At 47.3% G+C, this 23,319-nt stretch overlaps 1 protein-coding gene across 2 annotated transcripts in view; it reads left to right on the plus strand.

The window, feature by feature from the left end:
* The window catches only part of Ptp69D (Protein tyrosine phosphatase 69D), a 752,166-nt gene that overhangs the window by 12,354 nt on the left and 716,493 nt on the right, over positions 1-23,319 (plus strand). The window lies entirely within an intron of this gene.

The raw sequence follows: 23,319 nt of genomic DNA on the forward strand, positions 1-23,319 counted from the left end.
TTTTTCTCTTCCCAAGGTTCTTCCTTCCCCCATTAGTAGATCTCTCTCCTTCGCCCCTCTTTGCTCGCCTTAGCCAGGCTTGAAGACTGGGCGGGGAGTGATCAGGTGACCAGTGGAGTACCCCTCCCGCTTGGGGCAGTTCCTCTTGTAGTGGGAGGAGCCTCCTGACTAATCATCTTTGCTTTTCTTTCAGGTTGACAGTGAGCATCGCGACACAGTGGAGTAGTTGGCTGGATATATCAAAGAATATTTCGCATGAAGCAGTCCCACATTCATTCAGTGTTGCTGGGATCGGACCACAAACCAGATTAGATGACATATTTCCACATCGTGGGTTCGCTCACTCTGTTCCCCCAATGTAGATCGAGCCTGTCATTGCTGGTTTTCATGTATGCTGTTGCAATGCCTCCTCCATATCTGTGGTCCATCTGGATCGTGCTGTTCCCTGTGTTATGCTCTTGTCAGCTCGACGACAGTCTCTGGGCTGCTCTTCCTGGTCTCCTGACTGGAAGCAGCCGCCCTGATCGCTCCTGGGAGGTCGCTGCTGGTGACTTTCAAATGACATTCTGTCCGTTGCAGTAGCTCCTGCCTTCCGAACCGCTAACGTCAGTCCTGCATCGGATGTCCTGATTGTGTGCTTCTTCTCCTAGTGATCGCTCCAGGAGCCGCTTCTGTTTTGTTCTTGCCAGCTGCCCTGGAGGTTACTGATGTCCTCCATCCTGTAGTAAGATGTTGGCGTGAAAGGGAAGGAAGTCGCCTTGTGGAAGTGACGTTTCTGGCCAGTTGCAATAGCTCCTGCCCTGTCGAACCTGTGCCGTTTCCGGCCCCAGCATCCGGTTGTCCTGATCATTCCTGCTGCTTTGTGGCATCGTTTTAAGGGCGATTTCCTTCCTGCCAGCTGTCCCAGGTGGTTACGATGTCCAACATCCTGTAGAAGATGTATTATGAAGATGTTGTTTGTCATCCTGTTGAGGTGATGTTGTCTTAGTTGTTGCAGTGTGTTCCTGCCTTCCGAACTGCTGCCGTTGTAGCTCCTGCATCAGCTGTCCTGATCATGCCTGCTGCTTCTCCTGGTGGTGGTGTCCTGGCTGCGTCCATTGTGTTCCTGCCGGACTACCCTGGAGGTTATCCCATGTTTACGATGTTCCAGGGTCCACCATCCTGTAGATGATGTCTGACAGAAGAGAAGGAAGCCAAAATGTGGAAGTAATAAAAATCTTCTTCATCTTATCTTGAAAAACTCTTCTGCTGCAGTTTCCTTCCTCTCCCGAGGTCCAAGGGGGTCCTAGAATTGTTGACAGACCTCCGTCGATGTTTCGGAGAGGAATGCTGCTTCTTCCCTTGATGCCCTTGGAACGACTGCCTCCTTCCGAGGAGGCAGTGGGTCTCTCTTGGCTCTTCCCAACCTTCGGTTAGGAAACCGATGGCATAGCCCTGGGTTTTGTGTTTGGTCAAAACGCCATGAAGGCGCTCAGACCTCAGTTTCAAAATGTTCCCAGAATCTTAGAGGTTCCGCCTCTAAGATGGGGGTAGCTGCTTAGAGACTGCTCATTCAGTCTGAGCTGCTCCGAGTGCTCGAGATTCTATGGAATATCGAAATGTTATCCCGATCTGGTCTGGAGAGATTTTCCTCGGCCCAGTTTTAAGCAGTAATCAAAGGGCCAGGCACCCAGATGTCTCGTCCTCTTCCTGCCAGCACTGCAAGCACTCCCAAGTGTTTGCCAGTGCTGTTTCAGATTATTTAGCCTGGTGTCTCAATCCTGTCGGTTTGAACATCAGAAGAAGCAGGAAGATCCACATTTTTAGGAGTCCTGAACAACTTCTAGGGACTGACTCTCTTCGGGAGACAAGTGTCTCTGTTGGCTCTTCCCACCTCAGCAGGAACCAGATTCACATTCTCCTGTGGGATCTTGCATTTTGGGCCATGTTCAGAGGCCTCTGAGGCCACGCCCTGTTGTCCAGTCTTGGAAGTCTGATTCTAAGACTGGTTCTGTGCTTGGCTCTTTCGATCTATTAGGAAACAAATGCAGCCGCTCTCAGATTTTTGAAGTCTCAGTGGGTAGCTCAAATTCTATGAATCACGAGCACTCTCCTTCCAGAGGCACAGGACGATCTAAGAAGCCGAGACACCCAGGTGTCTGGTTGCTGGGACACCCAGGTGTCTGAGTGCTGAGATGCCTGGGTGTCTGAGTGCCGTTTTCCTGTGATACTGCCCGCCAGCTGCTTCAGCCACTGGCTCGGGCGGGCTTCATTCATCTGTTTCAAACTTTAGGTTCAAGCATGCAAGATAGCAGACACACACTTCCCCCATTGAACCTTCTTCTCGAGGGCCAGTGTTCTCGATGCAGGAGTTTAGAGTTGATCCTAGCAATTGTCACAGCAAACAGTTTGGCCTGCCCAGTTTCGATTGTGTTCAGAGCAACCTGGCTTGGCTCGGCCCCTGGTCGCACTTCTTCTTCAGACTGGCTCAGCTCGACTCGGCTTGCCAGAATCCACTGGCTGGCTCGCCCGCCTTTTCTCCCAGTCCGCCATTTACCAACCAGCTGAATCTTCTCTCTTTCGTGATCGATCATCCCTAACCTGCGATTTTTTCTGATTCCTGCTCAGCTGTGTTTGATGTGAACTTTTTTGCTCTTCCCGAGAGCGCTTTGCCACAGCACAATTTGTACCTCCTTTCCCACCTGTGGCAAAAATCTCCTTCAGTTGATTATGCCACCGAGTCCGCCTCTCTCTGCTTATCTTGACTGGCAGGACAGGTAGGGATATTCTTTTCTCCTCACCTGTTCTCTTCTCCTCTCGGTTGTTCCATTTAGTGAAGAACATCAGAGGAGCTTTTGACAAAATTTTCTTTCTAGTTCGACTGTCTGGCGTGCTTTGATGAAGAATATCGGTCCCCAAATTCTCCCAGATTTAACCAGACTAGCTGAGGAGGGTTTCATGGGATCTGTCAAGGTCTCCTCCAAGGGAGAGGCACAGGAGTTTCACGCATCCTGAAACAGTGAGGGTCTTCCTCTTCAAATTATGATCCCCCGTGTTCTCGGAGAACTTTGAATCGGATTGAGGGATCCCTTTGACAGGACTTTAGCCTCTCCCCAATGAATAACCTTCATCACATTCTACAAAACAACCCTTGCAGTTTCCGAGGGCCGAGTGTCAGGGACTGCCCTGTCCTGGCTTCCGAGAGTGGCAGACCTAATGAATTCTTATCTTGAAGAGTTAATTCAGGTGGAGACACCAAGCTTCCACCCCTGCCTCGACAGAATATGAATTCTTCTTACCTCGGAGGGTCTTGCCTACTGCACTTTTTTGGCAATTCTGGTGCTAAGAAGAAGGACTTTGTCCCAATTTGGATCTCCGGTTTATAGAAGTCCCGAGTTGGCTATTCGACCCGTTGGGAACCTCAACCTTTTCTTGGTTCTGCCTTTCTCTTTCAGAGATTTGCCAGATACCCCGGTAATCAAGGTTCCCACCAGGGCACTGACTTGTCCTTTGGACAATGGCTAAGAACTTGGGTCTTAGTCATCTCAACTTGACCTTGAGTTCAAGCCAGCCCCCTCAACTCCTTAGCTAAGAAGTCCTAGGCTTCAGGAAGATTGCAACTGCTGATGCCTGGACGAAATGATACTGGAAACCAATCGAGCCTCTGAACTGGCAGCCTCCATTGCCGAGACCTGGAATGGAATGGATTCAATAAACAGGAGAAGTATCTATTTCCCTTAGGTCTCAACAATTCTTTCCATCAACTTCCATCCTGCCACCTCTCCCCTGCTCCCGATTCGGGAAATGCCAGCCGGTAGAGCTAATTGCCTTCTCACCCTGTCATCTTGCAGAAGCTTCCCCATAGTGGAGAATGGAAGTCTGCTTCCTTTCCTCTGTTCTTTCCTCTTCGATGTATGAGGAAAGAGTTAGGCTAATGCTTGATTGAAGGAACCTTCAAATATGCTTTCATATCCCCCTCACATCTTGTGTATACTTACGGATTCACAGATTGAGGAATAGGCACACACTGGTAAGACCTTGTCTTGAAGTTGTGTGACCGAGATGATTAGTACCTTCTCATCACCGTCCTGGGCTCAAGGCAGCCTTTTGGCCGTCCGAGAATTCAGGATGGGTTTTGCGGCACTCACTGGTTTCATTGAACAACAAAACCACAGTATTCTGCAGTTGTAGGTCACCATATGAAAAGTTTTCGAAGACAAAACTACCAGCGCCATTACAAAAAAAAATAATAACAACAACCACAATAAAACGACTGCTAGGACAGTATAGGTCTATGTCCATTTTTATGATCCTGTTATTTCGAAAGAAGATAACGTCCTTAAGAAAATTCTCAGCAAATTATATCCAATACTACTCGTACAGCCTATTATACTGTAAAACTTTCAGCAAATTATATCCAGTACTACTCGTACAGCCTATTATACTGTAAAACTTTAAGTTAAACATAGGCATATACTGTACTGGTTTTGTAGAGTGCAGTCAATGCTTGTCATCCCTCCGAATGTGTAAACGATTGCAATGAAATCGATTTTATGACTGTTAAAATGTAGTAAAATTTCCTGAAATCAATATGAAATATACGTCTGTATAGCTCTGAGAAAGTCTTTGTGTTTAAGTGTAGAATCGTGAACACGCTTGACAATATCAGACGTAATTATCATTGTCCAGTTATTCAAGTGTAAAATTGAACGCAGACATTCCCTGTTGAATCACCTCCAGGTATTCAGGTGAATGCTCCTTCCACAGGTGAAACACAACACTGTAGCATAGCGGAACACTCCTGACCTGTTCATGTTTTCCTTCTTTTTTTTTAACCACCTTTATTGAGATCAGTTCCAGATTTTATTTCATAGGATAATATAACGTTTCCTTTTGATAATCTGCAGAACATATTTTAGTTCGGTACAACAACCATTGCAGTATTAATGAACAAGAAAAGAACCACAGATTAACCAACTTTTCGAAACTATTGCCAGCCAATTAGCTCTAAGGGACAGTCATGACGTAAGCAGTGGGCGGGGCTTAACTGCAAAGGACGCTGGACTTTGCTATAGTAGTAGTTGGAGAAGTTTGCCTTTGCACCGCTACGGATGTCATTCCATCCTCTGCTTTCAATGTATTTGTCGGCTTCATTTGTCGGCCGCTTTTTTGAGCAAAAGTTTGAAATGCTGTATAGAGCAGGAAATACCATAATAACATGCTAATGCCTCCTCGGTGTTTTACCCCACCCATAACCAATTTTCCCATCAGTCCCCCTGTCGTGAGATAGATTTGTCTCCGTGTTTCCCCCACCCAGAACCCCGGATTCCTATCAGGGTCCCCCTTATACCATAGGGTAGAGTTCAAAGGTAAATTGTAAGTTAATTACAGCCGACCGCCAAAAATTAACGTTAAATTGTTAATAAGCATCCAAAATACTATAAGAAACTGCCATTTCTCGCTAAATACCTGCCGTGTACCTATAACTTAGTTCTACCCAGTTTTAATACACCAAGCCTAGTACTTGCACAAAATAATTCTTGTAAAGAGAAACGTAGAGTGACCAATGATATTTGAGTCTTTTTGCTGTGCTTCTTTCAGCCTAAATATATGCTTAATATGAAAATCATACTAATAGGCCGAGCTACAAGTTACTATTACCAAGATATTTAGTGCCCTTTGTTTATGTTTTAACATTCATTGCCATTGGTTGATCAAACTTAGTGTTCGTTGAAGACGTTGAAATATTAAAGTAAAGTGTTCGTTGAAGAGGTTGAAATATTAAAGTAAAGATTTAGTGAGAGCCTCTCCATTATTAAACAAGGCATAACTTAATTTTAGGTTTTCAGTGTATATACAGTAGGCCTGTGCAGCAAAAGTCATGCAACTTTTTAATTTTTGTACTGGACAAGTGTTGAAAAAGTTACCACTTTGTATTAAATCTTATATTTTACTTTCTAAATATGTGTATATATTAGGAAAAGTTGGTCACATGTTATGTAGAATCTTATCAATGAAATATATTGGATCATGAGAAACAAACATATTTCATGCTACAATAATATTTCAAACAAAAGCTAAATACGTTGCTGTAGCACAAATCCCTCGGCTCACCGCAACTCCCGTGAGTCGTGGAACCGTCAGTCTGGATGCAGTGAAACTGAAAGAGGACGTCGCGATGGAGTGAAAAAGAAAGGTTAAGCAGAGCATAGTCTAACGATAAAAATTTTTGCATTTGGGGTATGAATTCAAAGTTGTTCCAACAAGATATACAAACCGTTGGTCCTTTACATTTGGCATTACTTTCAGCGTAGGCTGGAAACGGCCGTTAAACTCTTGAGCAAGGTGGTTAGGCAGTAACTACTGCCAGGTAGGTGGGAATACCCGCCTGCCCTGATGTAAACATTCCAGTTTGCTTTTGGCCATCATGCGTTGCAGACGTGGTTTCGGATCTCTCCACCTGACTGTCGTTAAGCTCTTGTTTCCCGGTGGAATCTTTCTGTATTTTTGTGTATATATTACGTGTGTTTGATATTTATTAATACAAACCCACGATTTGTGATAACCTTGCATAGCCGTCGTTCCCTGCACTGTGCCTTGGATTTGACAGCCAAGGGCGTATTTAAGGAGTGTAACCAAGTGGTAATGCTTCTCTTCCAGTAGCCCTTTATTTAGATACTGAAGGCGTTCCCCTGTACAATCAGAAATATTAGATTGGGACGTAATATCTTCGCTCCTCTACACTGATCAGGACATAAGAGTTCGCTTCCCTTCATGGGCTCCCGCCCTCCGTGTACAAGGGCATGATTAATTCCTCCCTACTTGTGCTGAGTGTTGTTTTCGCCGCCTGCGCTTAGAGAGTTGCGGGGCAAGTGGGAGGTTGCAGGCGTCGTCTGTAAGTTACGCTTCCACAGCGCACTTGGTGGCCTCCCCTCCGTCCGTCTCTCTTCCTGCAGGTTCTTCCTTATCTTTCCTTCGCCCTCTTCGCTCGCTTGTCAGGTGAAGACTGCGAGGGGGGGCGGCCTCTTCTTGGGTACCTCCTCTCGCTGCGTAGGGCAGTTCCCCTCATGGCGAGAGGAGTTTCCCTCTCTAATCACCTTTGCTTTTTCTTTCAGGTTGACAGTGAGCATCACAGACACAGCAGTAGTTGGCTGGATATCTCAGGAGATATCTTGCATGAAGGAGCCCCAACGTTCATTTAGTGTTGCTTCGGGATCAACCACAATACCTGGCTGGGTGACATAGTTCTACGCCGGGATCGTTCCGACTCTGTTCCTGCCGATGTGGATCAAACGCTGTCATTGCTGGCCTTCATGTATACTGTGGCAATGCCTCTGGCATATCTGTGGTCCATCTGCTCCTGCTGTTCCCTGTGTTATGCTCCTGTTAACTCAACGACAGTCTCTGGGCGGCTCTTCCTGGTCTCCTACCACAGCCGTCCTGATCGTTCATGTCACTGCTGGTGACTTTCTTATGACATTCCTGGCCATTGCAGTAGCTCCTGCCTTCTGAACCGCTTCCATAGCTCCTGCATCAGCTGTCCTGATTGTGCCTGCTGCTTCTCCTGGTGGTCATGCCCGGGGCCACTTCCTTTGTGTTCCTGCCAGCTGTCCTGGAGGTTACGATGTCCGCCATCCTGTAGAAGATGTCGGTGTGAAGGTGAAGGAAGTCAGCTTGTGCAAGTGACGTTCCTGGCCATTGCAGTAGCTCCTGCCTTCTGAACCACTGCCCGTAGCTCCTGCATCGGCTGTCCTGATCACGCCTGCCGCTTCTCTTGGTGGTCATGCCCTGGGCCACTTCCGTTGTGTTCCTGCCAGCTACCCCGGAGGATACGATGTCCACCATCCTGTAGAAGATGTCGGCGTGAAGGTGAAGGAAGTCGCCCTGTGGAAAGTGACATTCCTGGCCATTGCAGTAGCTCCTGCCTTCCAAACCGCTGCCGTAGCTCCTGCCTCAGCTGTCCTGATCATGCTTACTGCTTCTGGTGGTGTGTCCTGGTCCGCTTCCGTTGTGTTCCTGCCTGGCTGCCCTGGAGGTTACCATGTTTCCTGTCCACCATCCTGTAGAAGATGTCGGACTGGAGGTGGTGGAAGGAAGTAGCCACCGTCTTCTTCATCTTATCTTTGATTTCGTCTTCTGCTGCCGCTTCCCTTCCTCTCCCGAGGTCCAAGGGGGTCCCAGGAATCGGACAGACCTCCTTCGGCCAAAGGAGAGGAAGGCTGCTTCTTCCACTTGATGCCCTTGGATGTCTAGGGACTGCCTCCTTCCGAGGAGGCAGTGGGTCTCTCGTTGGCTCTTCCCAACCTTCAGGTTAGGAAACCGATTCACATAGCCCTGGGTTTTGTGTTTCGGGAGCCGCGGGCGCGCAGACCTCGGTTTGCGATCTCCTTCCCAGTCCTAGAGGTTCCGCCTCTAAGATGGGGCCTGCTTTAGGCGCTCATTTGCAAGCCGCTCCGAGTGCTCGAGATTCTATGGAATATCGAGTATCCCAATCTGGTCTGGAGAGTATTTCCTCTGCCCAGTTCAGGAGCAGTGTGAGAGGAAGGGCCGAGGCACCCAGGTGTCTCAGCTCTTCCTGCCAGCACCACAAGCGCTCCCCAAGTGCTTGCCAGTGCTCAGTCGGGTTCCCAGCCTGGTGTCTTGATCCTGTCAGTTCGAACACCAGAAGAAGCAGGTAAGAGATTCCCTTCGGGAATCCTGTGGGACTTCTAAGGGACTGACTCTCTTCCGGGAGATAAGTTTCTCTCATTGGCTCTTCCCGCCCTCGGGCGGGACCCGATTCACATTCTCCTGTAGGGTCTGGCGTTTCGGGGCCGTGAGAGCGCGGCCTCTTGAGGCCGCGCCCACTTTGCCATTTTTGGAAGTCTGCGTCTAAGACTGGTTCTGTGCCTGGCTCTTTCGATCTTTTAGGAAACTGAAAGCAGCCACTCCTGATTTCTGGGAGTCTCGTGGGTAGCTCAAATTCTATGAATCATGAGCGCTCTCTTGACAAGAGGCACAAGACGAGAGAAAGTGCTGAGACACCCAGTGTCTGGGTGCCGAGACGCCAGGTGTCTCGATACTGCCCGCCAGCTGCTTAGGTTGCTCGGCCGGGTTTCATACTTGTGTCTTGAACCTTAGGGTTTGAGCATGCAGGATAGCAGACACAGAATTCCCCTTAGTCATCTTGACTCGACCTCGAGTTCAAGCCAGCCCCTCCTCAACTCCTAAGAAGTCCCAGGCTTCGATAGGAGATTGCAGAACATGGCCTCCCTACCCTTCTAGGAAAGTGCGCATAACTGTGTTTCTTTCCACCCTGTTTCCCATATGGGAGGAGGGAAGAAGGGAAGAGAGAAAGAAGTATCAACTGGGAAGAAGTTCTACTGCAGATTCCTGGATGAAATGATACTTATCAAGTCTCTGGAGCTGGCAGCGACATTGCCGAGACCAGGGAATGGATTCTTTCAGAAGTATCTATTTCCCTTAGGTCTCGGCAATTCTTTTCATCCCGCTTCCTCTCCCATGCTCCCGATTCTGGAAATGCCAGCCCAGCTAGGGCTAATTGTCTCTGTATCCTGTCATCTTGCAGAAGCTTCTCCATGGCGGAGAATGGAAGTCTGCTCCCTTTCCTCCATCCTTCTTTCCTCTTCAAAGTATGAGGAAGGAGTTAGGCTAATGCTTGACTGAAGAACCTTCAAATATGCTTGCATATTCCCCTCACATCGTGTGTCTACTTACGGATTCACCGATCGAGGAATAGGCGCACACCTGTAAGACTGTCTTGAAGGTGTGTGACCGAGATGATTAATACCTTCTCATCACCATCCTGGGCTCAAGGCAGCCTTCTGGCCTTCCGAGAATTCAGGATGAGTTTTGCAACACTCACTGGTTCGTTGAACAACAAACCACAGTGGTGGCATTTGTCGACAAACAAGAGGGAATCGTTTTTTCCTCCTGTTTCATCTGTCGACATTTGCAGGTACTCAAGTGTTCTACAGTGCACTTGACATCTCAATTAGCCAGATGCATCCCCGGTGGGGATGTATTGGCACGCAAGCTTGGCCTCGGGTTTGAGTGTGCTCACTAGAAGATTCACAAAGAGATTGCTTGACTGAGAAATCCCTACCGTCTTTCTGTTGCCTCCCTGCACAAGTCGGTAGTTTTTTCTTGCTCCTTTATACTAGACCCAGGGGCCGCTACGACGAGGCATGCTGTCTTTCTGGGAAACTTGATATCTACATTTTTCCTCCTGTATTTGTCTGTTTTGCTAGGGGTTTTCAAACATTGCTCACCCCGAGTTACAGACAAATGCTGGAAGACTTTGCCTCTCGCCTGACCTGATAGCCTAGGCATCGAGAAGAGTTCTGCTTGACCCAACCTCCTGTAGCAGCTACACAAGAAGCGGTTCTTCGGGTAGTACATCCCGGTGTGTTCTGGACTGGGAGACCTTCCAGCTTCCCTTGCAAGCATAGGCTTTCTCACCTAGCGGCTATAGCTGGATATCTCTTGAAGTCCTCTGCAACACTCCCATGGACTGGAGCCATCTTCGCTGGTGGGTGTCGTTGCGGAACTCCTTCTCGAGTCAGAGTCGCTCTTCAAGTCAGGACTTCTCGCCTTCTCTGCCGAGGGTTGCTTCTTTCCCTTTCATTTGTGAAGAATGTAGGCCCTTGTGACCTAGTCTTCTGTCTGAAGTAGCCTTCTTCTCCTCAGTCAAGATTTAGCTATGGATGAGAAGCTTCTTCGGTCTTGCTGTCCCAGGGAACTGTTCCCTGGGTGGCATGTGACTCTCGTTTAGGGTTCCTGTCCCATGCTGCACGCGCCCTAACGAGAGTCGTTGGATAGAGATGTGCCCTCATAGGACCATCTCTCATCTTGTTCCGGCCTTGGCATAGAAGATGGAAGAACAGGTGAAGGGGATCAATACCTCGACTCCTCGGATGTCGTAGGTGGACTCCGAATCCTTCAGCATCTATTGTCGGGTTCGAGTCGTCCATGTATCGATGATCCAGATCATTCGTTACTTTGTCGTTTAGGGAGCTGTGGTACTTTCCGGAAAGGCTTGACGCTCCTAACATGGATGTCATCGACATTTTCGCTAGTACTCTCTCTCCCAAGGAAGAAATGTCTAAGGACACACCTTCCTCCTGGCTTTGTGAAGCGATTGAAGGATGTACTCGGCAGCTGACAGACGACAATACCAGTACCTTCCACCTGAGAGCTCACGAAGCCGATGGCTTGGTCCATCCCTTGCATCCCGGAAGGTTCTGTCGGGCTGGAAGCAAGATGTGGTCTCATAGACCACACTCTTGTCTTCCTATAGTCTTGCCCACAGGCCCTTGGAACCTTTTTTCCTTGGCCCTGTGGTGGCTGCTCAACAAGTTGTGTTTTCTTACCCAGCTCCTTCAAGAGGACGAGTAGCATCGCGCCTAAGGTGTTGGTTCTGGAAGTGAGAAGGATACCAAGAGTGACTGGCCTTTCTTCCTCCTCCTTCCCGTCCTTCTACTTCTCCTTCAGGATGATAATAGGACTCGAACCAACACGTGCTGGACCTGGCACTGATGCGGTAAGACTACACACCGAGCAACTGCTCTGTTTTTCTCCTAGAATCATAGAAGCAATTCTGCTCCTTCCTCTAGCAAGGGGAGGAAGGAGAGTGGCAATAAGGGAAACCCTATCTCATCTTTTCCTTACTGCCTCCGACTCTAAGATTCTTCCAGCCTATTTCGTAAGAGTCACGTTTCCTGACTCATGCAAAAAGGTCCAGTACCTGACATTTGATCTTGCAGTTCCTACACTCCGATCAATATGTCAGAGGCTCAGGTGCTCCTCCTCGCTCTTTCGACCAGGAGGAGTAGCCCAGGTGTGCAGAACTCCAGTCAGTTCAGGAGACTCACTCAGATTCCTCCCTCCAACCAGTGAGTCTTCCTAATGTAAAGGACTGACGGTTTGTATATTGTGTTGGAACAAATTACATTTTTTGAAAGTAAATTGTATTTTTCCTAACTATACAAACCTGAGGTCCTTTACGTTACATATTATGCCCACCTCATGCCACTCCTCAATCTGAACCTGGACCGAAAGGCAAACTGGAATGTTTACATCCAGGCAGGCAGGTATTCCCGCCTACCTGGCGGTAGTTACAGCCTAACCACCTTGCTCAAGAGTTTAACAGCTGTTTCCAGTCTATGCTGAAAGTAATTCCTAATGTAAAGGACCTCAGGTTTGTATACTTAGGAAAAATGCAATTTACTTTCAAAAATTGTGATTTTGTGACAGCATTACGGCGGTATCATATCTCAAGAAAGAGGGGGGAACAAAGTCGCGAGCATTAAACGATGTAGCACAAAGAGTTCTTCGTTGGTGCGAGGACCGCAGAGTTTCTCTAATCCCTCAATTCGTGTCGGGGAAACTCAATGTCTTGGCAGACGCTTTGAGTCGTTCGCAGGAAGTTCTTGGGGGTGAATGGACTCTAGTTCAAGAGGAAGTTCATCTTCTGTTGAAGAGATGGCCAGTGACAGTGGACCTCTTCGCCACCAGGGTAAATTCCCGTCTTCCAGTCTACTTCTCCCCAGTAGCGGACCCCATGTACTGCGGGACAGATGCAATCCTACACTCCTGGGACAACATGTAAGTGTATGCATTTCCTCCTTTTGGGTTGATCCAGGAAGTTCTGATCAAACTCAGGAACAGCGTCAACACACAGATGACTTTGATATGCCCTTCTGGCCCCAAAGACTTTGGTTTCCAAACCTTCTGGGCAGGTTGACGGAAGTCTCAGTATTCCTTCCAGAGAGGAAAGATCTTCTCAGGCAGCTGCATTTCCATTACTTCCATCAGAACCTCCGCGTGCTGAAGCTAGTTACGTGGAGACTGTCCAGCGAGCAGCCCGTCATTCAGGACTCTCTAAGGCAGTGGCTCTCCAACTGTCTTTCTGTCTGAGAAGTTCAACTAGAAAACTTTATCAGGCCAGGTGGGCAATGTACTGTAGTTGGTGCCCAAAAGAGGGGCATAGTATTTCATGTCCGTCAGTGATGAAAGTAGCAGTCTTCCTCCTGTTTTTGAGAAAGAAAAAGAATGTATCTTATTCTACGATTGCCGGTTATAGGTCGATGCTCAGTACCACGTTCAGGTTTAATCTACCTAAGCTTTGACAAGCAGAATTTTACACAAACGAATCCTCTTCCCAGAGCGTTTAAAGTCGCATCATTGAATGATTTCGTAGGAGGCAGCACCTCCGAAATGCTGCTATGTCCGGTTAGGGCTCTTGAAGTCTATTTGTCTCGTACCGAGAAACTTTTGCCTCATCCGAGAACCTTATTTGTTTCCCCTAAGTGTCCATCTCATTCCATATCCAAAAATGCAATTAGTTTCTTCTTGCGAGAGGTTATTTGTTGAGCGTCGGAAGGTTTTTCATCGCTTGCGGAGTCTTCAGGTTCTTCACGTCCAAGGGCGCATAGTAACAGGAATGGCTACTTCTTCGGCTTTCCTGAGGAATTTTTCGGTGTCGGCAATCTTGGAGGCGGCTTCTTGGAAGTCGGTGTCAGTTTTCACGACGTTCTACCTCAGAGATATTCAGTTCTCTTCGGAGAAGGGTTATTCGCTGGGTCCTTTTGTTGCGGCCAACTCGATTGTAATGTTAGGATGTGGGAAATTTAGGCAGTTAATGATAGTCTTGTGAACTTAAGAGTCTCTGTTGGTCGGGGTTCATATTGAGAGTTTTAATTTGTTGTTAGGCCTTGGAGGTTAGGCAGATCCAGATGACCAGGTTGGATTTTTCTTCTACCTCTTCTGCACAACCATCGGCATCAGTGAGCTGTCAAGAACTTGAAGATCCTGCACACTCAACTTCTCCTCCATGCATGAGAGGCTCTGAATAGCCACATGGGAGGTTTGTCTTTTTCCTCTCCACTCACGAGAGGTATAGAATACCACATGGGAGGTAGCTTGACTCAGACAGTACCTAGACATGAGACTGATGTCGGGGATACTCTCTCTACAGGCATCCTTACCTACCGAGTTGAATAACCAGGTGAGGACACATTCATTTACACATAGTAGGCCGATTATGAGTTACCTGCTTTTTTCCATTGACAGGTCGGGCTGAATTAGATTGATCCCACCTCCTTTAAAATTTTGTTAATTGGGCTAATTCAGGTGTTCAGGGAGTGTATTGCAATATATAGTTTTCATAATAAAACTAATATTGTAATACTTACCTGAACACCTGAATGATTCCCACCCTCCTCTCCACTTCAATTTGAATAGTGAATAACTCAATTGGGGATCTCAGCAGCGTTGTCAGCGGTACCTCAGGTAATTCATTTGACAAAATTTTTCCTGACAGTTAATTATCCACTTTGTGGGTAAAATTATGGGGATATAGTTCGGGCTGGTCAGTGACCAGGGGCTGATTCAGGTGTTCAGGTAAATATTACAATATTAGTTTGTTCCGACACAATATACAAACCCTCGGTCCTTTACATTAGGGACTACTTTCAGGCGTGGGCTGGAAACAGCCGTTGAACTTCAAACAAGGTGGTTAGGCAGTTAACTACTGTCCGGGAGGCGGGAGTACCTCCTGCCCAGAAGTAAACATTCCAATTTGCTTTCAGCCATCATGGAATGCGGACGTTGTTTCTTCGCTCTCTGCCTGACTGCTTTTTTTCAACCTTTTTGGTGGGAAAATTCCTTGTTTTCTTTTTAGCATGATTGTTGATAAACCTTCTAAACCCTCCTATCCCCAGTGTTTGCCCTGGGGCAGGAGGCAAGGAATGTAACACCTTTAGATCTAGCATCGACACGGACCCACAAGCTCTCTGCCCATCTAGCAGGGGGTGTGTGTGTTTGCGCAACGCTCCTTGTAGCGAGTGTTGTTCTTGGTCCTCGAGCAATGGAAGAGGTTTGAAGGGAGGAGACGTTACAAAAGGAAGCTAGCCAAAGGAATCGATCCGAGGGTAACGCATTTTGACTCCAGTGGTGGCTAATGTCACGACAGGAGCAGCCAGCCCGGCAATGGCAAGTCGTCATCGGCCACCTGTCGTCACTGGAGAAGCTAGTACCTCATGGGTGTCTTCACCTGCGGTCTCTTCTGTGGAGACTAAAGGAGTATTGGTCCCAGTCCCGAGACCCCCAGTCCTTCCTCATTCCTCTTTCCGAGGAGGTGAGAGAGGACCTTCGCTGGTGGATGGACGACAGGAACCTCTTGATAGGAGTATCCCTACATGCTCCCCCTCTGGACATGCTGCTGTTCTCAGATGCATCGACCGAGGGATGGGGCACGCACCTGGAGGAGTTCCTGACTTCGGGAGTGTGGCACCAAGACAACAAGCACCTTCACATCAACATCCTGCTCCACCAGTTGACTATGCGGGTGCACGAAAGGGCCATGGCTCACTCGGTAGAGCTGTCAGCCAGGTACATTCCAAGCAAGAGGAATGTCGTGGCAGACAAGTTCAGCCGCCAGAATCAAGTGATAGGGACTGAATGGTCCCTCCACTCGGAAGTGACGGAAAGGCTATTCGACCTGTCGGTGCATCCAGCCATCGATCTGTTCGCCACCCGGCATAACAGAAAACTCCAGGTCTTCTGTTCTGTTGTGCCGGACCCACGGGCCGCTGCAGAGGACGCGTTCCAGCACCCGTGGGACAACCTCGACGTGTACGCCTTTCCTCCGTTCTGTCTGATTTGCCGAGTGATGATCACTCCGAATCTCAGGATGATTCTGGTGGCACCCAAATGGCCACAGGCCATTTGGTATCCGGACCTGCTAGCTCTCCTCTCCAAGGCTTCGAGAGAGATCCCCCACTGGCCCAACCTGCTGTGTCAGCACCACGTAAAGTGGTACCACCAGGCAGTGCAGTCCCTGTGTCTTCACAGCTGGAGGTTATCCACCATCTCTTGCGAGCGAGAGGCTTTTCGCGTCACGCAGCAACAGAGATGGCAGGATACCTCAGAAGATCCTCCGCAGTGGTATACCAGGGAAAGTGGTCTGTCTTCTGTGGTTGGTGTCGTCGAGGGGGTATCTCTCCAGTCGGAGCTACTATTCAGCAGGTCATGGACTTCCTCATCTTCCTTCACTGAGAGAAGCTTCCCTCCGTTTCAGCTGTGAAAGGCTACCGCGCCGCACTCGGCCTAGTCTTATGGCTGAAAGGGGTAGACATCTCTTCTTCCTTCGAGATCTCTCTACTATTGAGAAGCTTCGAAAGGTCTTGTCCACCCAAGGATCTCAGGCCCCCTGTGTGGGATGTGACTCTTGTTCTAAGGAGCCTGACTCGTGCACCGTCTGAGCCTTTACGAGTCGTCCTGGACAGGGATCTGACCTCAAGACTGTCTTCCTGCTGGCCCTGGCATCGCAAGAGAGTTGGCAAACTTACACGGACTTTCCTTCTTTGTTAAACACTTGAGGGGATGGGGATCAGTTACGCTCGATTTCATCCCAGATTTCGTGTGCGAAGACTCAGAATCCTTTTCCGGTCCCTGACACATGGTTCGAGTTCTTCACGATCCTCCCTAGAGGACTTTGTAGGTAATGAACCAGACGAGATGCTACTGTGTCCTGTTAGAGTGCTGCAGTGCTATCTGAAGAGGACTCGACGTCTCCGGCCTGAGTGTCGACGACTCTTCGTTAGTACTGGCTCTACCAAGAACGAAGTGTCCAAGAACACCATCTCCTTCTGGCTTCGTGAGACGATAAGGAGAGCGTATTCTGCTGCAGGAGAAGACGACACCGGTACGCTTCATCGGAGAGCTCACGAAGTCGCAGCATTGGTCTGTCCCTTGCATTCCCGGAGAACATGTCGGTTTCGCAGGTGCTGAAGGCGGGCGTGTGGTCCCAACAGACTACCTTCACCGCCTTCTACCTCCGGGATGTTGCTCACAAGTCCTTGGACACTTTTTCTTTGGGTCCTGTGGTGGCTGCTCAGCAAGTTGTGTAGCTTACCCAGCTCCTCTAACAGGACAGGTTGCAACTCGCCTAAGATGTACAGTTGTGATTGGGAGAATGAATGTGGAGTGACTGGCCTCTCTTCTTTCTCCCCATCCTGGCTCTCTTCCTATGGGCAGGGAGCAGACGTGCCCTTACATGCTGGATCTGGCGGTAGATGCAGGTAAGCACCCAACGGGAGCTCCCGTTCTATTTTCCTTTCAGGTTGATAGAAACAACCCCACTCCTTCCTCTTGCAAGGGGGGAAGGGAGACCATGACTATAAGACAAACCCAATGCTTGTGATGGCCTTTATGTCATCCGACTCCAAGTTGTTCCTAACTTACTTTGCACGAACTGACATTTCTTCTCTCATGCAAAGGGATCCAGAAGTCTGACAACTGATCCTGCGTTTCTTACAACCCAATCATTTTGTCAGAGGCAGTTTTTCCCTTCCTCGCTCTCTCAACCAGGAAGGGAAGACAAGATGGTGAACTCCAGTCAATTCATAGAGACTCACTCATATTCCTCCCTCCAACCAGTAAGTCTCCTGATGTAAAGGACCGAGGGTTTGTATATTGTGTTGGAACAAATCACAATTTTTTAAAGTAAATTGTATTTTTCCTAACTATACAAACCCGAGGTCCTTTAAATTTTATGCCCACCTCATGCCACCCCTCAATCTGATACCTGGACTGAAAGGCAAATTGGAATGTGTACATCTGAGCAGGCGGTACTCCCGCCTCCCCGACAGTAGTTAACTGCCTAACCACCTTGTTTGAAGTTCAACGGCTGTTTCCAGCCTACGCCTGAAAGTAATCCCTAATGTAAAGGACCTCGGGTTTGTATAGTTAGGAAAAATGCAATTTACTTTAAAAAATTGTGATTTTATTATGAAAACTTCATTTTTGTAATAAAATAAAGTTTTATATATATATTTACCAAATAATTACATGATTGGAGCCCACCCTCCTTCCCTCTCATGGACATAGAGCATAAACGAATTGAGCTCTTTAGCTACGTTGTACCTATTCTTTCCCAGTAGTGGCCGGGGCATAATACCTACACCCAAAACAAAAGAGCGCTACCACGAATTTCGAATTTTGAGCTGCCGCATAAAGTAGAAACTATAGCTATGTAATTATTTGGTAAGTATACATAAAACTATTTTATTATAAAAATGTCATATTGCAATACACTCCTTGAACACCTGAATTAGCCCTGGTCACCTACCAGCCCGAACTACATCCCCATAGCTATTACCCACTAAGTGGGTAATAAACTGTCAGCGTTATCAACGCTTACAGGAAAATCTTGTCAAATGAGTTACCTGAAGTACCGTTGGCAACACTGCAGCAAGTCCCAGCCGAGTGAGGCCGAGATCCCCAATTGCTTTTTGTTCGCCATGCTGTGTGGGTGTGTCCCACATCAGGCGAACTTTTGGTCATTTAGCCCGACCCCCATTCAAGAATTTGGACATCATATCACGATTTGGACGGTTTTCAACGCATTTTCTCCGAGATGGATACTTTATTGATAAGATTTGGAACTTCTCTCCCGATCTGACTTTAGACTCGTTTGGATAAGCCAAACAAGAAGACGTCGCCGTCTGCTAGTGCCGATGCTTCCACTTTGTTTACATCTTCAACGACAGAGCCTTCTTCTGCTGACGCTCATCGGCCCTACACGTTCTGCAAGCGTAGGATGAGTACCTTCAAACACGATCGACATTCTGTTTGTATTTTTATGTAGGAAGACACAGTGTAGTATCAGTCAGATAGGTGGCGAGTCTTGGTTGGTAGATCAGATGGAAGAATTATTCAAAAAGTTAGAGGACAAGTTACTAACTAGCTGAGTATGTCTAGTCTATTTTTCTAGCTTTATGACTAAATTAACGGAAACTAGAGATAAGGATAATAGTAATAGTGTTGTAGATACTAATCGTTCTTTTTCAGCCCTCCTGCCTGTTCCAGAACCAGCCCTAACGGGTGGCGGGGGTCATGGAGAACCGCAAACCTCCAAGGTAGGATCTGCCGGCCCCCCCAGCGCGGAGCAGGCAGTGTTGGCAGCAGATTTCCCCCTTCCCTCTAAAAGTGTAAGTTCTAAGGTGGATTTAGAATTAGGAATCACTCAAAAGGGTAGGAATTCTAATTTAGGAAGTATTCAGGAAAAGTAGTTGAGTGTGGTCTTCTTTGGGTTTAGGTTTCTCATTATATCAATCATCGGTTTTATTTCCTGCTTTGTGCTCTGTGCAACAAGGTTTCCAGATCCGTGGAGGGTCGTTCAGATTGGGTTTCTGATGTATCTGGTTCTGAAATTTTGTTTTTCCTTGAATACTCCTCCTTCGAAGGTTCCTTTTTCCTTTGGAGGTTTAAAAATTTCGTTCGTCTTGCAATGGTGGTAATTCTAGCGATCGAGTTTTTCCAATATTCATGATCATGTCTTAAAGAATTTTCTGATTTGATAATGTCTATCATGATTATCAGGGGCGTGGGGAACAGAACCAGTCTATTTTATGGCCTCTTCGGCCGCTACGGAATTTTCCCGTTTTTTTCCCGTTTTCTTCTAAGCCTTCTTCCATTGCCCTTCTCAATCTTTTCGGTCCGCTCTTTGGGGTCTATGTTGCTCATCCTGTTTTCTTGGCTTTTAACTCAGCAGAGCAAGGCTTTCTTGCTTCAACCCTGTATATTAGAACTTCAGCTGCTCCCTCTCTCTCTTCGGGGTTAAGGGAACGGGTACTTTTTATGGATCCGTCGTCTTTATCACCTTTTGCAAATCCTGTAGTTTCTCAGGCATCCGGTCTAGTTGCATCAGCAACTCCTTATTTCATTCTTTACGGGTTCCTAACTGTAATGTATCCTCCGCGATTCTTGCGGATGCTACGGCAGTTGGCGATTCGCCTGCGCCAGCGTTCAGTGTATCAGCACCGATAGTTTCCGCAGCCTTTCCATTCTCCAGGATAGTTGGTAATTTACCTTCTTCTGTTACCTTCGGTTCAGTACCTCCTAACTTCCCCTTCGATACTCCTTTGAGTTCGGTCCGGTTGGGACCTTCTCCATCTGTCCAGCGTCGGCGTTGGGCGCTCCGGTGGTTACTCCAAGTGTGGCTTCTTCCTTCTTCCCTCCTTCGGCTTCTTCTTTCTCAGCTTTCCGGCAGGTTTTTCTGTCCCCCCATATAGGCATCCACGTTGGTTCGGGGTTGATTCCAGGTCTTCAGTTCCGGATTCCCATTCTCATGCGGTTTTGATACATCCAGATTTGAGTGCTTCGGGTGTTGCGGCCTCTTTGCTCTCAGGAGTGGGCATGGTCCGCCCAGGTGTTGCATCATCCCCGTTGGGTGGTGCAGGGTTTGCGCAACCTACTTTGGTGCCTCCAGTATGTTCGCGATTGATACGTCAGGTGTCCGTCTCACGCACCCAGGTGTAGCAAGTTCCGGGTTTTCGAGTTTGGTGTTTGCTAGGGATCGGCCTGCCTCTTTCCTGTTCCAGCTCTGTCGGACCAGTCCGACAAGGATTGTTCATTTGAAGAAGAGGATCCAGTACCGGATATTAGTTCTCCTTCAGCCAATGAGGTAAGTTAAGTATACCTTAGTTTTACCAGACCACTGAGCTGATTAACAGCTCTCCTAGGGCTGGCCTGAAGGATTAGACATATTTTACGTGGCCAAGAACCAGTTGGTTACTTAGCAACGGGACCTACAGCTTATTGTGGAATCCAAACCACATTATAGCGAGAAATTAATTTCTATCACCAGAAGTTAATTCCTCTAACTCTTCATCAGCCGGCCAGGGGGAATTGAACTCCGGCCCATTGAGTGACAGTCCGAAGCTCTACCGACTCACCCAACGAAGAACTATTCAGCCAGTGAGAATGAGTATAAGCGGATGGTAGACTTCATCCTCACTTATCCTCAATCCAAGGTTCCGGAGGAGCTTACACTACCGAAGCAAACGATGTTCGAGTCGCTATATGCGACAGAACCGGTAGTTGCTCAAACAAGATGATATACTCCCTCCGGTCCAGTACTGCCTGACACCTCATCACTTCGGTGTCAGTAGGGCTGGCATACCGGGTTAACATGTCGCCTGACTGTACAACATTCTTTGGCAGAAGAGGAGGGGCTTCTTTTAAAGCTTCCGCCTCACTATCCAGACATTCGGAGAGGGTTCTGTTGAGGGCGCCTTTTGCTCTCTGCAACAGTCTTTTAGGGAGGAGGATATCTCCTCCATGGTCAATTTCATGTAGCCATCATCAGCAGTAGCATCACAGCAAGCTATGATTAGTGTGGCTGCTCTAGGTTCAAGGGATGTGGCCAGTATAACGAATTTGTTGCTTCTAACTCATGTCTCCATGCAGTGTTGGCAATTATGCATCGTTGAGGGTACAAAATGTGGAAGTAGAGGGTTCCTGTCTAACAGAGAACAGCGTATAATCTGGAACGATTCTCGCTTGTTGGATCGTCTGTGATAGTCAGAAGAAGTGCATCTGACATCCGGAAGGTCTATAGTCTCCCCTCTTCCCGACGTTCATCTGTACTCAGATGCCTCATATCAAGGTTGGGGAGCAACCTTGGAGGAACCCAGGCTTCAGGCCTCTGGAGGGATCAGGAACGAGCGGAGTCATAACCTTCGGGAACCTCAGGGCTGTAAAGGAAGCCCTCAGGTGTTTCTCAGTCCTAGTGCGCAACACAGTTGTGGGTCTGCTTTGCGACATCGTAACTGCCGTGTCGTATCCTAGGAGAGTCGGTGAGACAGCTACTTCCTCCACAATCACTTCACTGGCACTTTTATCACTAGATTTATTCATTAAAAAACATACTCATACTAATTCACCGAGTTGTGTCACTGTACTTACCATCAGACCAAACTTCTGGTCAAAATTGCTCTCAAGACTGGCAAAGCAATCTGGTTCAGGAGCGAAGGAGCCAGATGAGGGAGGAACAGGAAGGCTCGGAGCAAAAGACACATTAGAAACAGGAGAGGTAACAGAGGGTACATCCATACTCACTGGTTTGGGAGTTGAGATAATATCTAAACCTTTACTATTGGCTCTAGTGGCTGCTTTCCTCTTTCTATCTCTTTCTAGCTTGGAAAGATGAGAAGCTAAGTTTTCCCCGTCTTCTCATCCCAACCTACTCACCTGTTACAAGTTAGATTGATCGAACAGACCCAACCTCCGAAAGAAGAACAAATGGTATGAGTGTCATATGAAGCTTTTCTTATCCTGGTATTGCAGCCTTTGCTGTAGTACCGAAAACTGGATGAGCTAGAGTCTGACATAATCAAAAACTAGACAAAAGGTTACAAAAGTTAATACTCACTGAGAAAAAACATTCCCGAAGGACAATTAGCCTAACAGTGATCTTCATAGGCAACTACTGAACTGTGCAAAAGCCAATAGGCAAATCTCGGTAAGAGAAAAAAGCTGGTAGACACAAAAATCACAGAGTAATCAAAATCAGACAGAAGTCAGAATCAAGTTATAAAACATCAAAATCAGTTGATAAACAACAAAAAACTAGTGCCAAAGGCAAAGAATTAGAATACTTCACTGAAAAGAGAAGTTGACAAGATGAATTCCAAAAACCAAGCTGCATTTCTACAACTGTGTGAGCTTTAGGTCAGCAGAAAACAAATTGATCCTTCTTTCAAGGGTTGTTCCTCTCCATCCCAGAGAGTGGGCGGGGCCTAGTCACCGTCTTGGGCAGGAAAAGAAGAGTTTTGCCACGAATTTCGAAAATTCAAGCTGCCATCAAGTAGAAAAGTACAACTATGTAATTACTGGGTAAGTTACTAAAATGAAAAATGGTGTTAGTGCTGAGAGTGCTCCATGTAACATGACATTTTAAAATAAAATAAAGTTTTATATATACTTACCAAGTAATTACATAGCCTATGTTTCTAACTTCGCGTGGCAGCTAAAAGTTTGAAATTCGCGGCAGCATTCGATTGTTTTAGGGTAGGTGACTAGGTCCCACCCACTATCGGGGGAGGAAGGGTACAACACTGCTGAATGGCGTCAGTCTGTTTATGCCCTCAATGTCCATGAGAGGGGAAGAGGGATGGCCCTGATGGAGTAATTACTTAGTAAGTATATATAAAACTTCATTTCATATAAGTAACTTACCAAGTAATTACATAGCTATAGTTTCCACTTTAACAGCAGCTTAGATTCAAAATTTCACTGGTGGCGCTTCAGTATAGTTTGTGTAGGTGATCAGCCCATCCCACTAATGGAATATTGGAACGACCTAGCAAACAATTCTCATTCGTTTCTTGGTCTGGCGGTAGCTTTTATAATTATTTTCCGGTTATTACCGGATTCCGATGGAGGATTCTTTAAATCAACCATCTGAATGCATATATTATAGCCTTCAAGCTGAAATCTTTCAGGATGAGTTTTTTCTTTTGTTTTATGTTGATTCAGTCATCGAGCCGCTGT

This window comes from Macrobrachium rosenbergii, chromosome 41 (genome assembly GCF_040412425.1).
Source record: "Macrobrachium rosenbergii isolate ZJJX-2024 chromosome 41, ASM4041242v1, whole genome shotgun sequence".
In the NCBI taxonomy this organism is placed as follows: Eukaryota; Metazoa; Arthropoda; class Malacostraca; order Decapoda; family Palaemonidae; genus Macrobrachium; species Macrobrachium rosenbergii.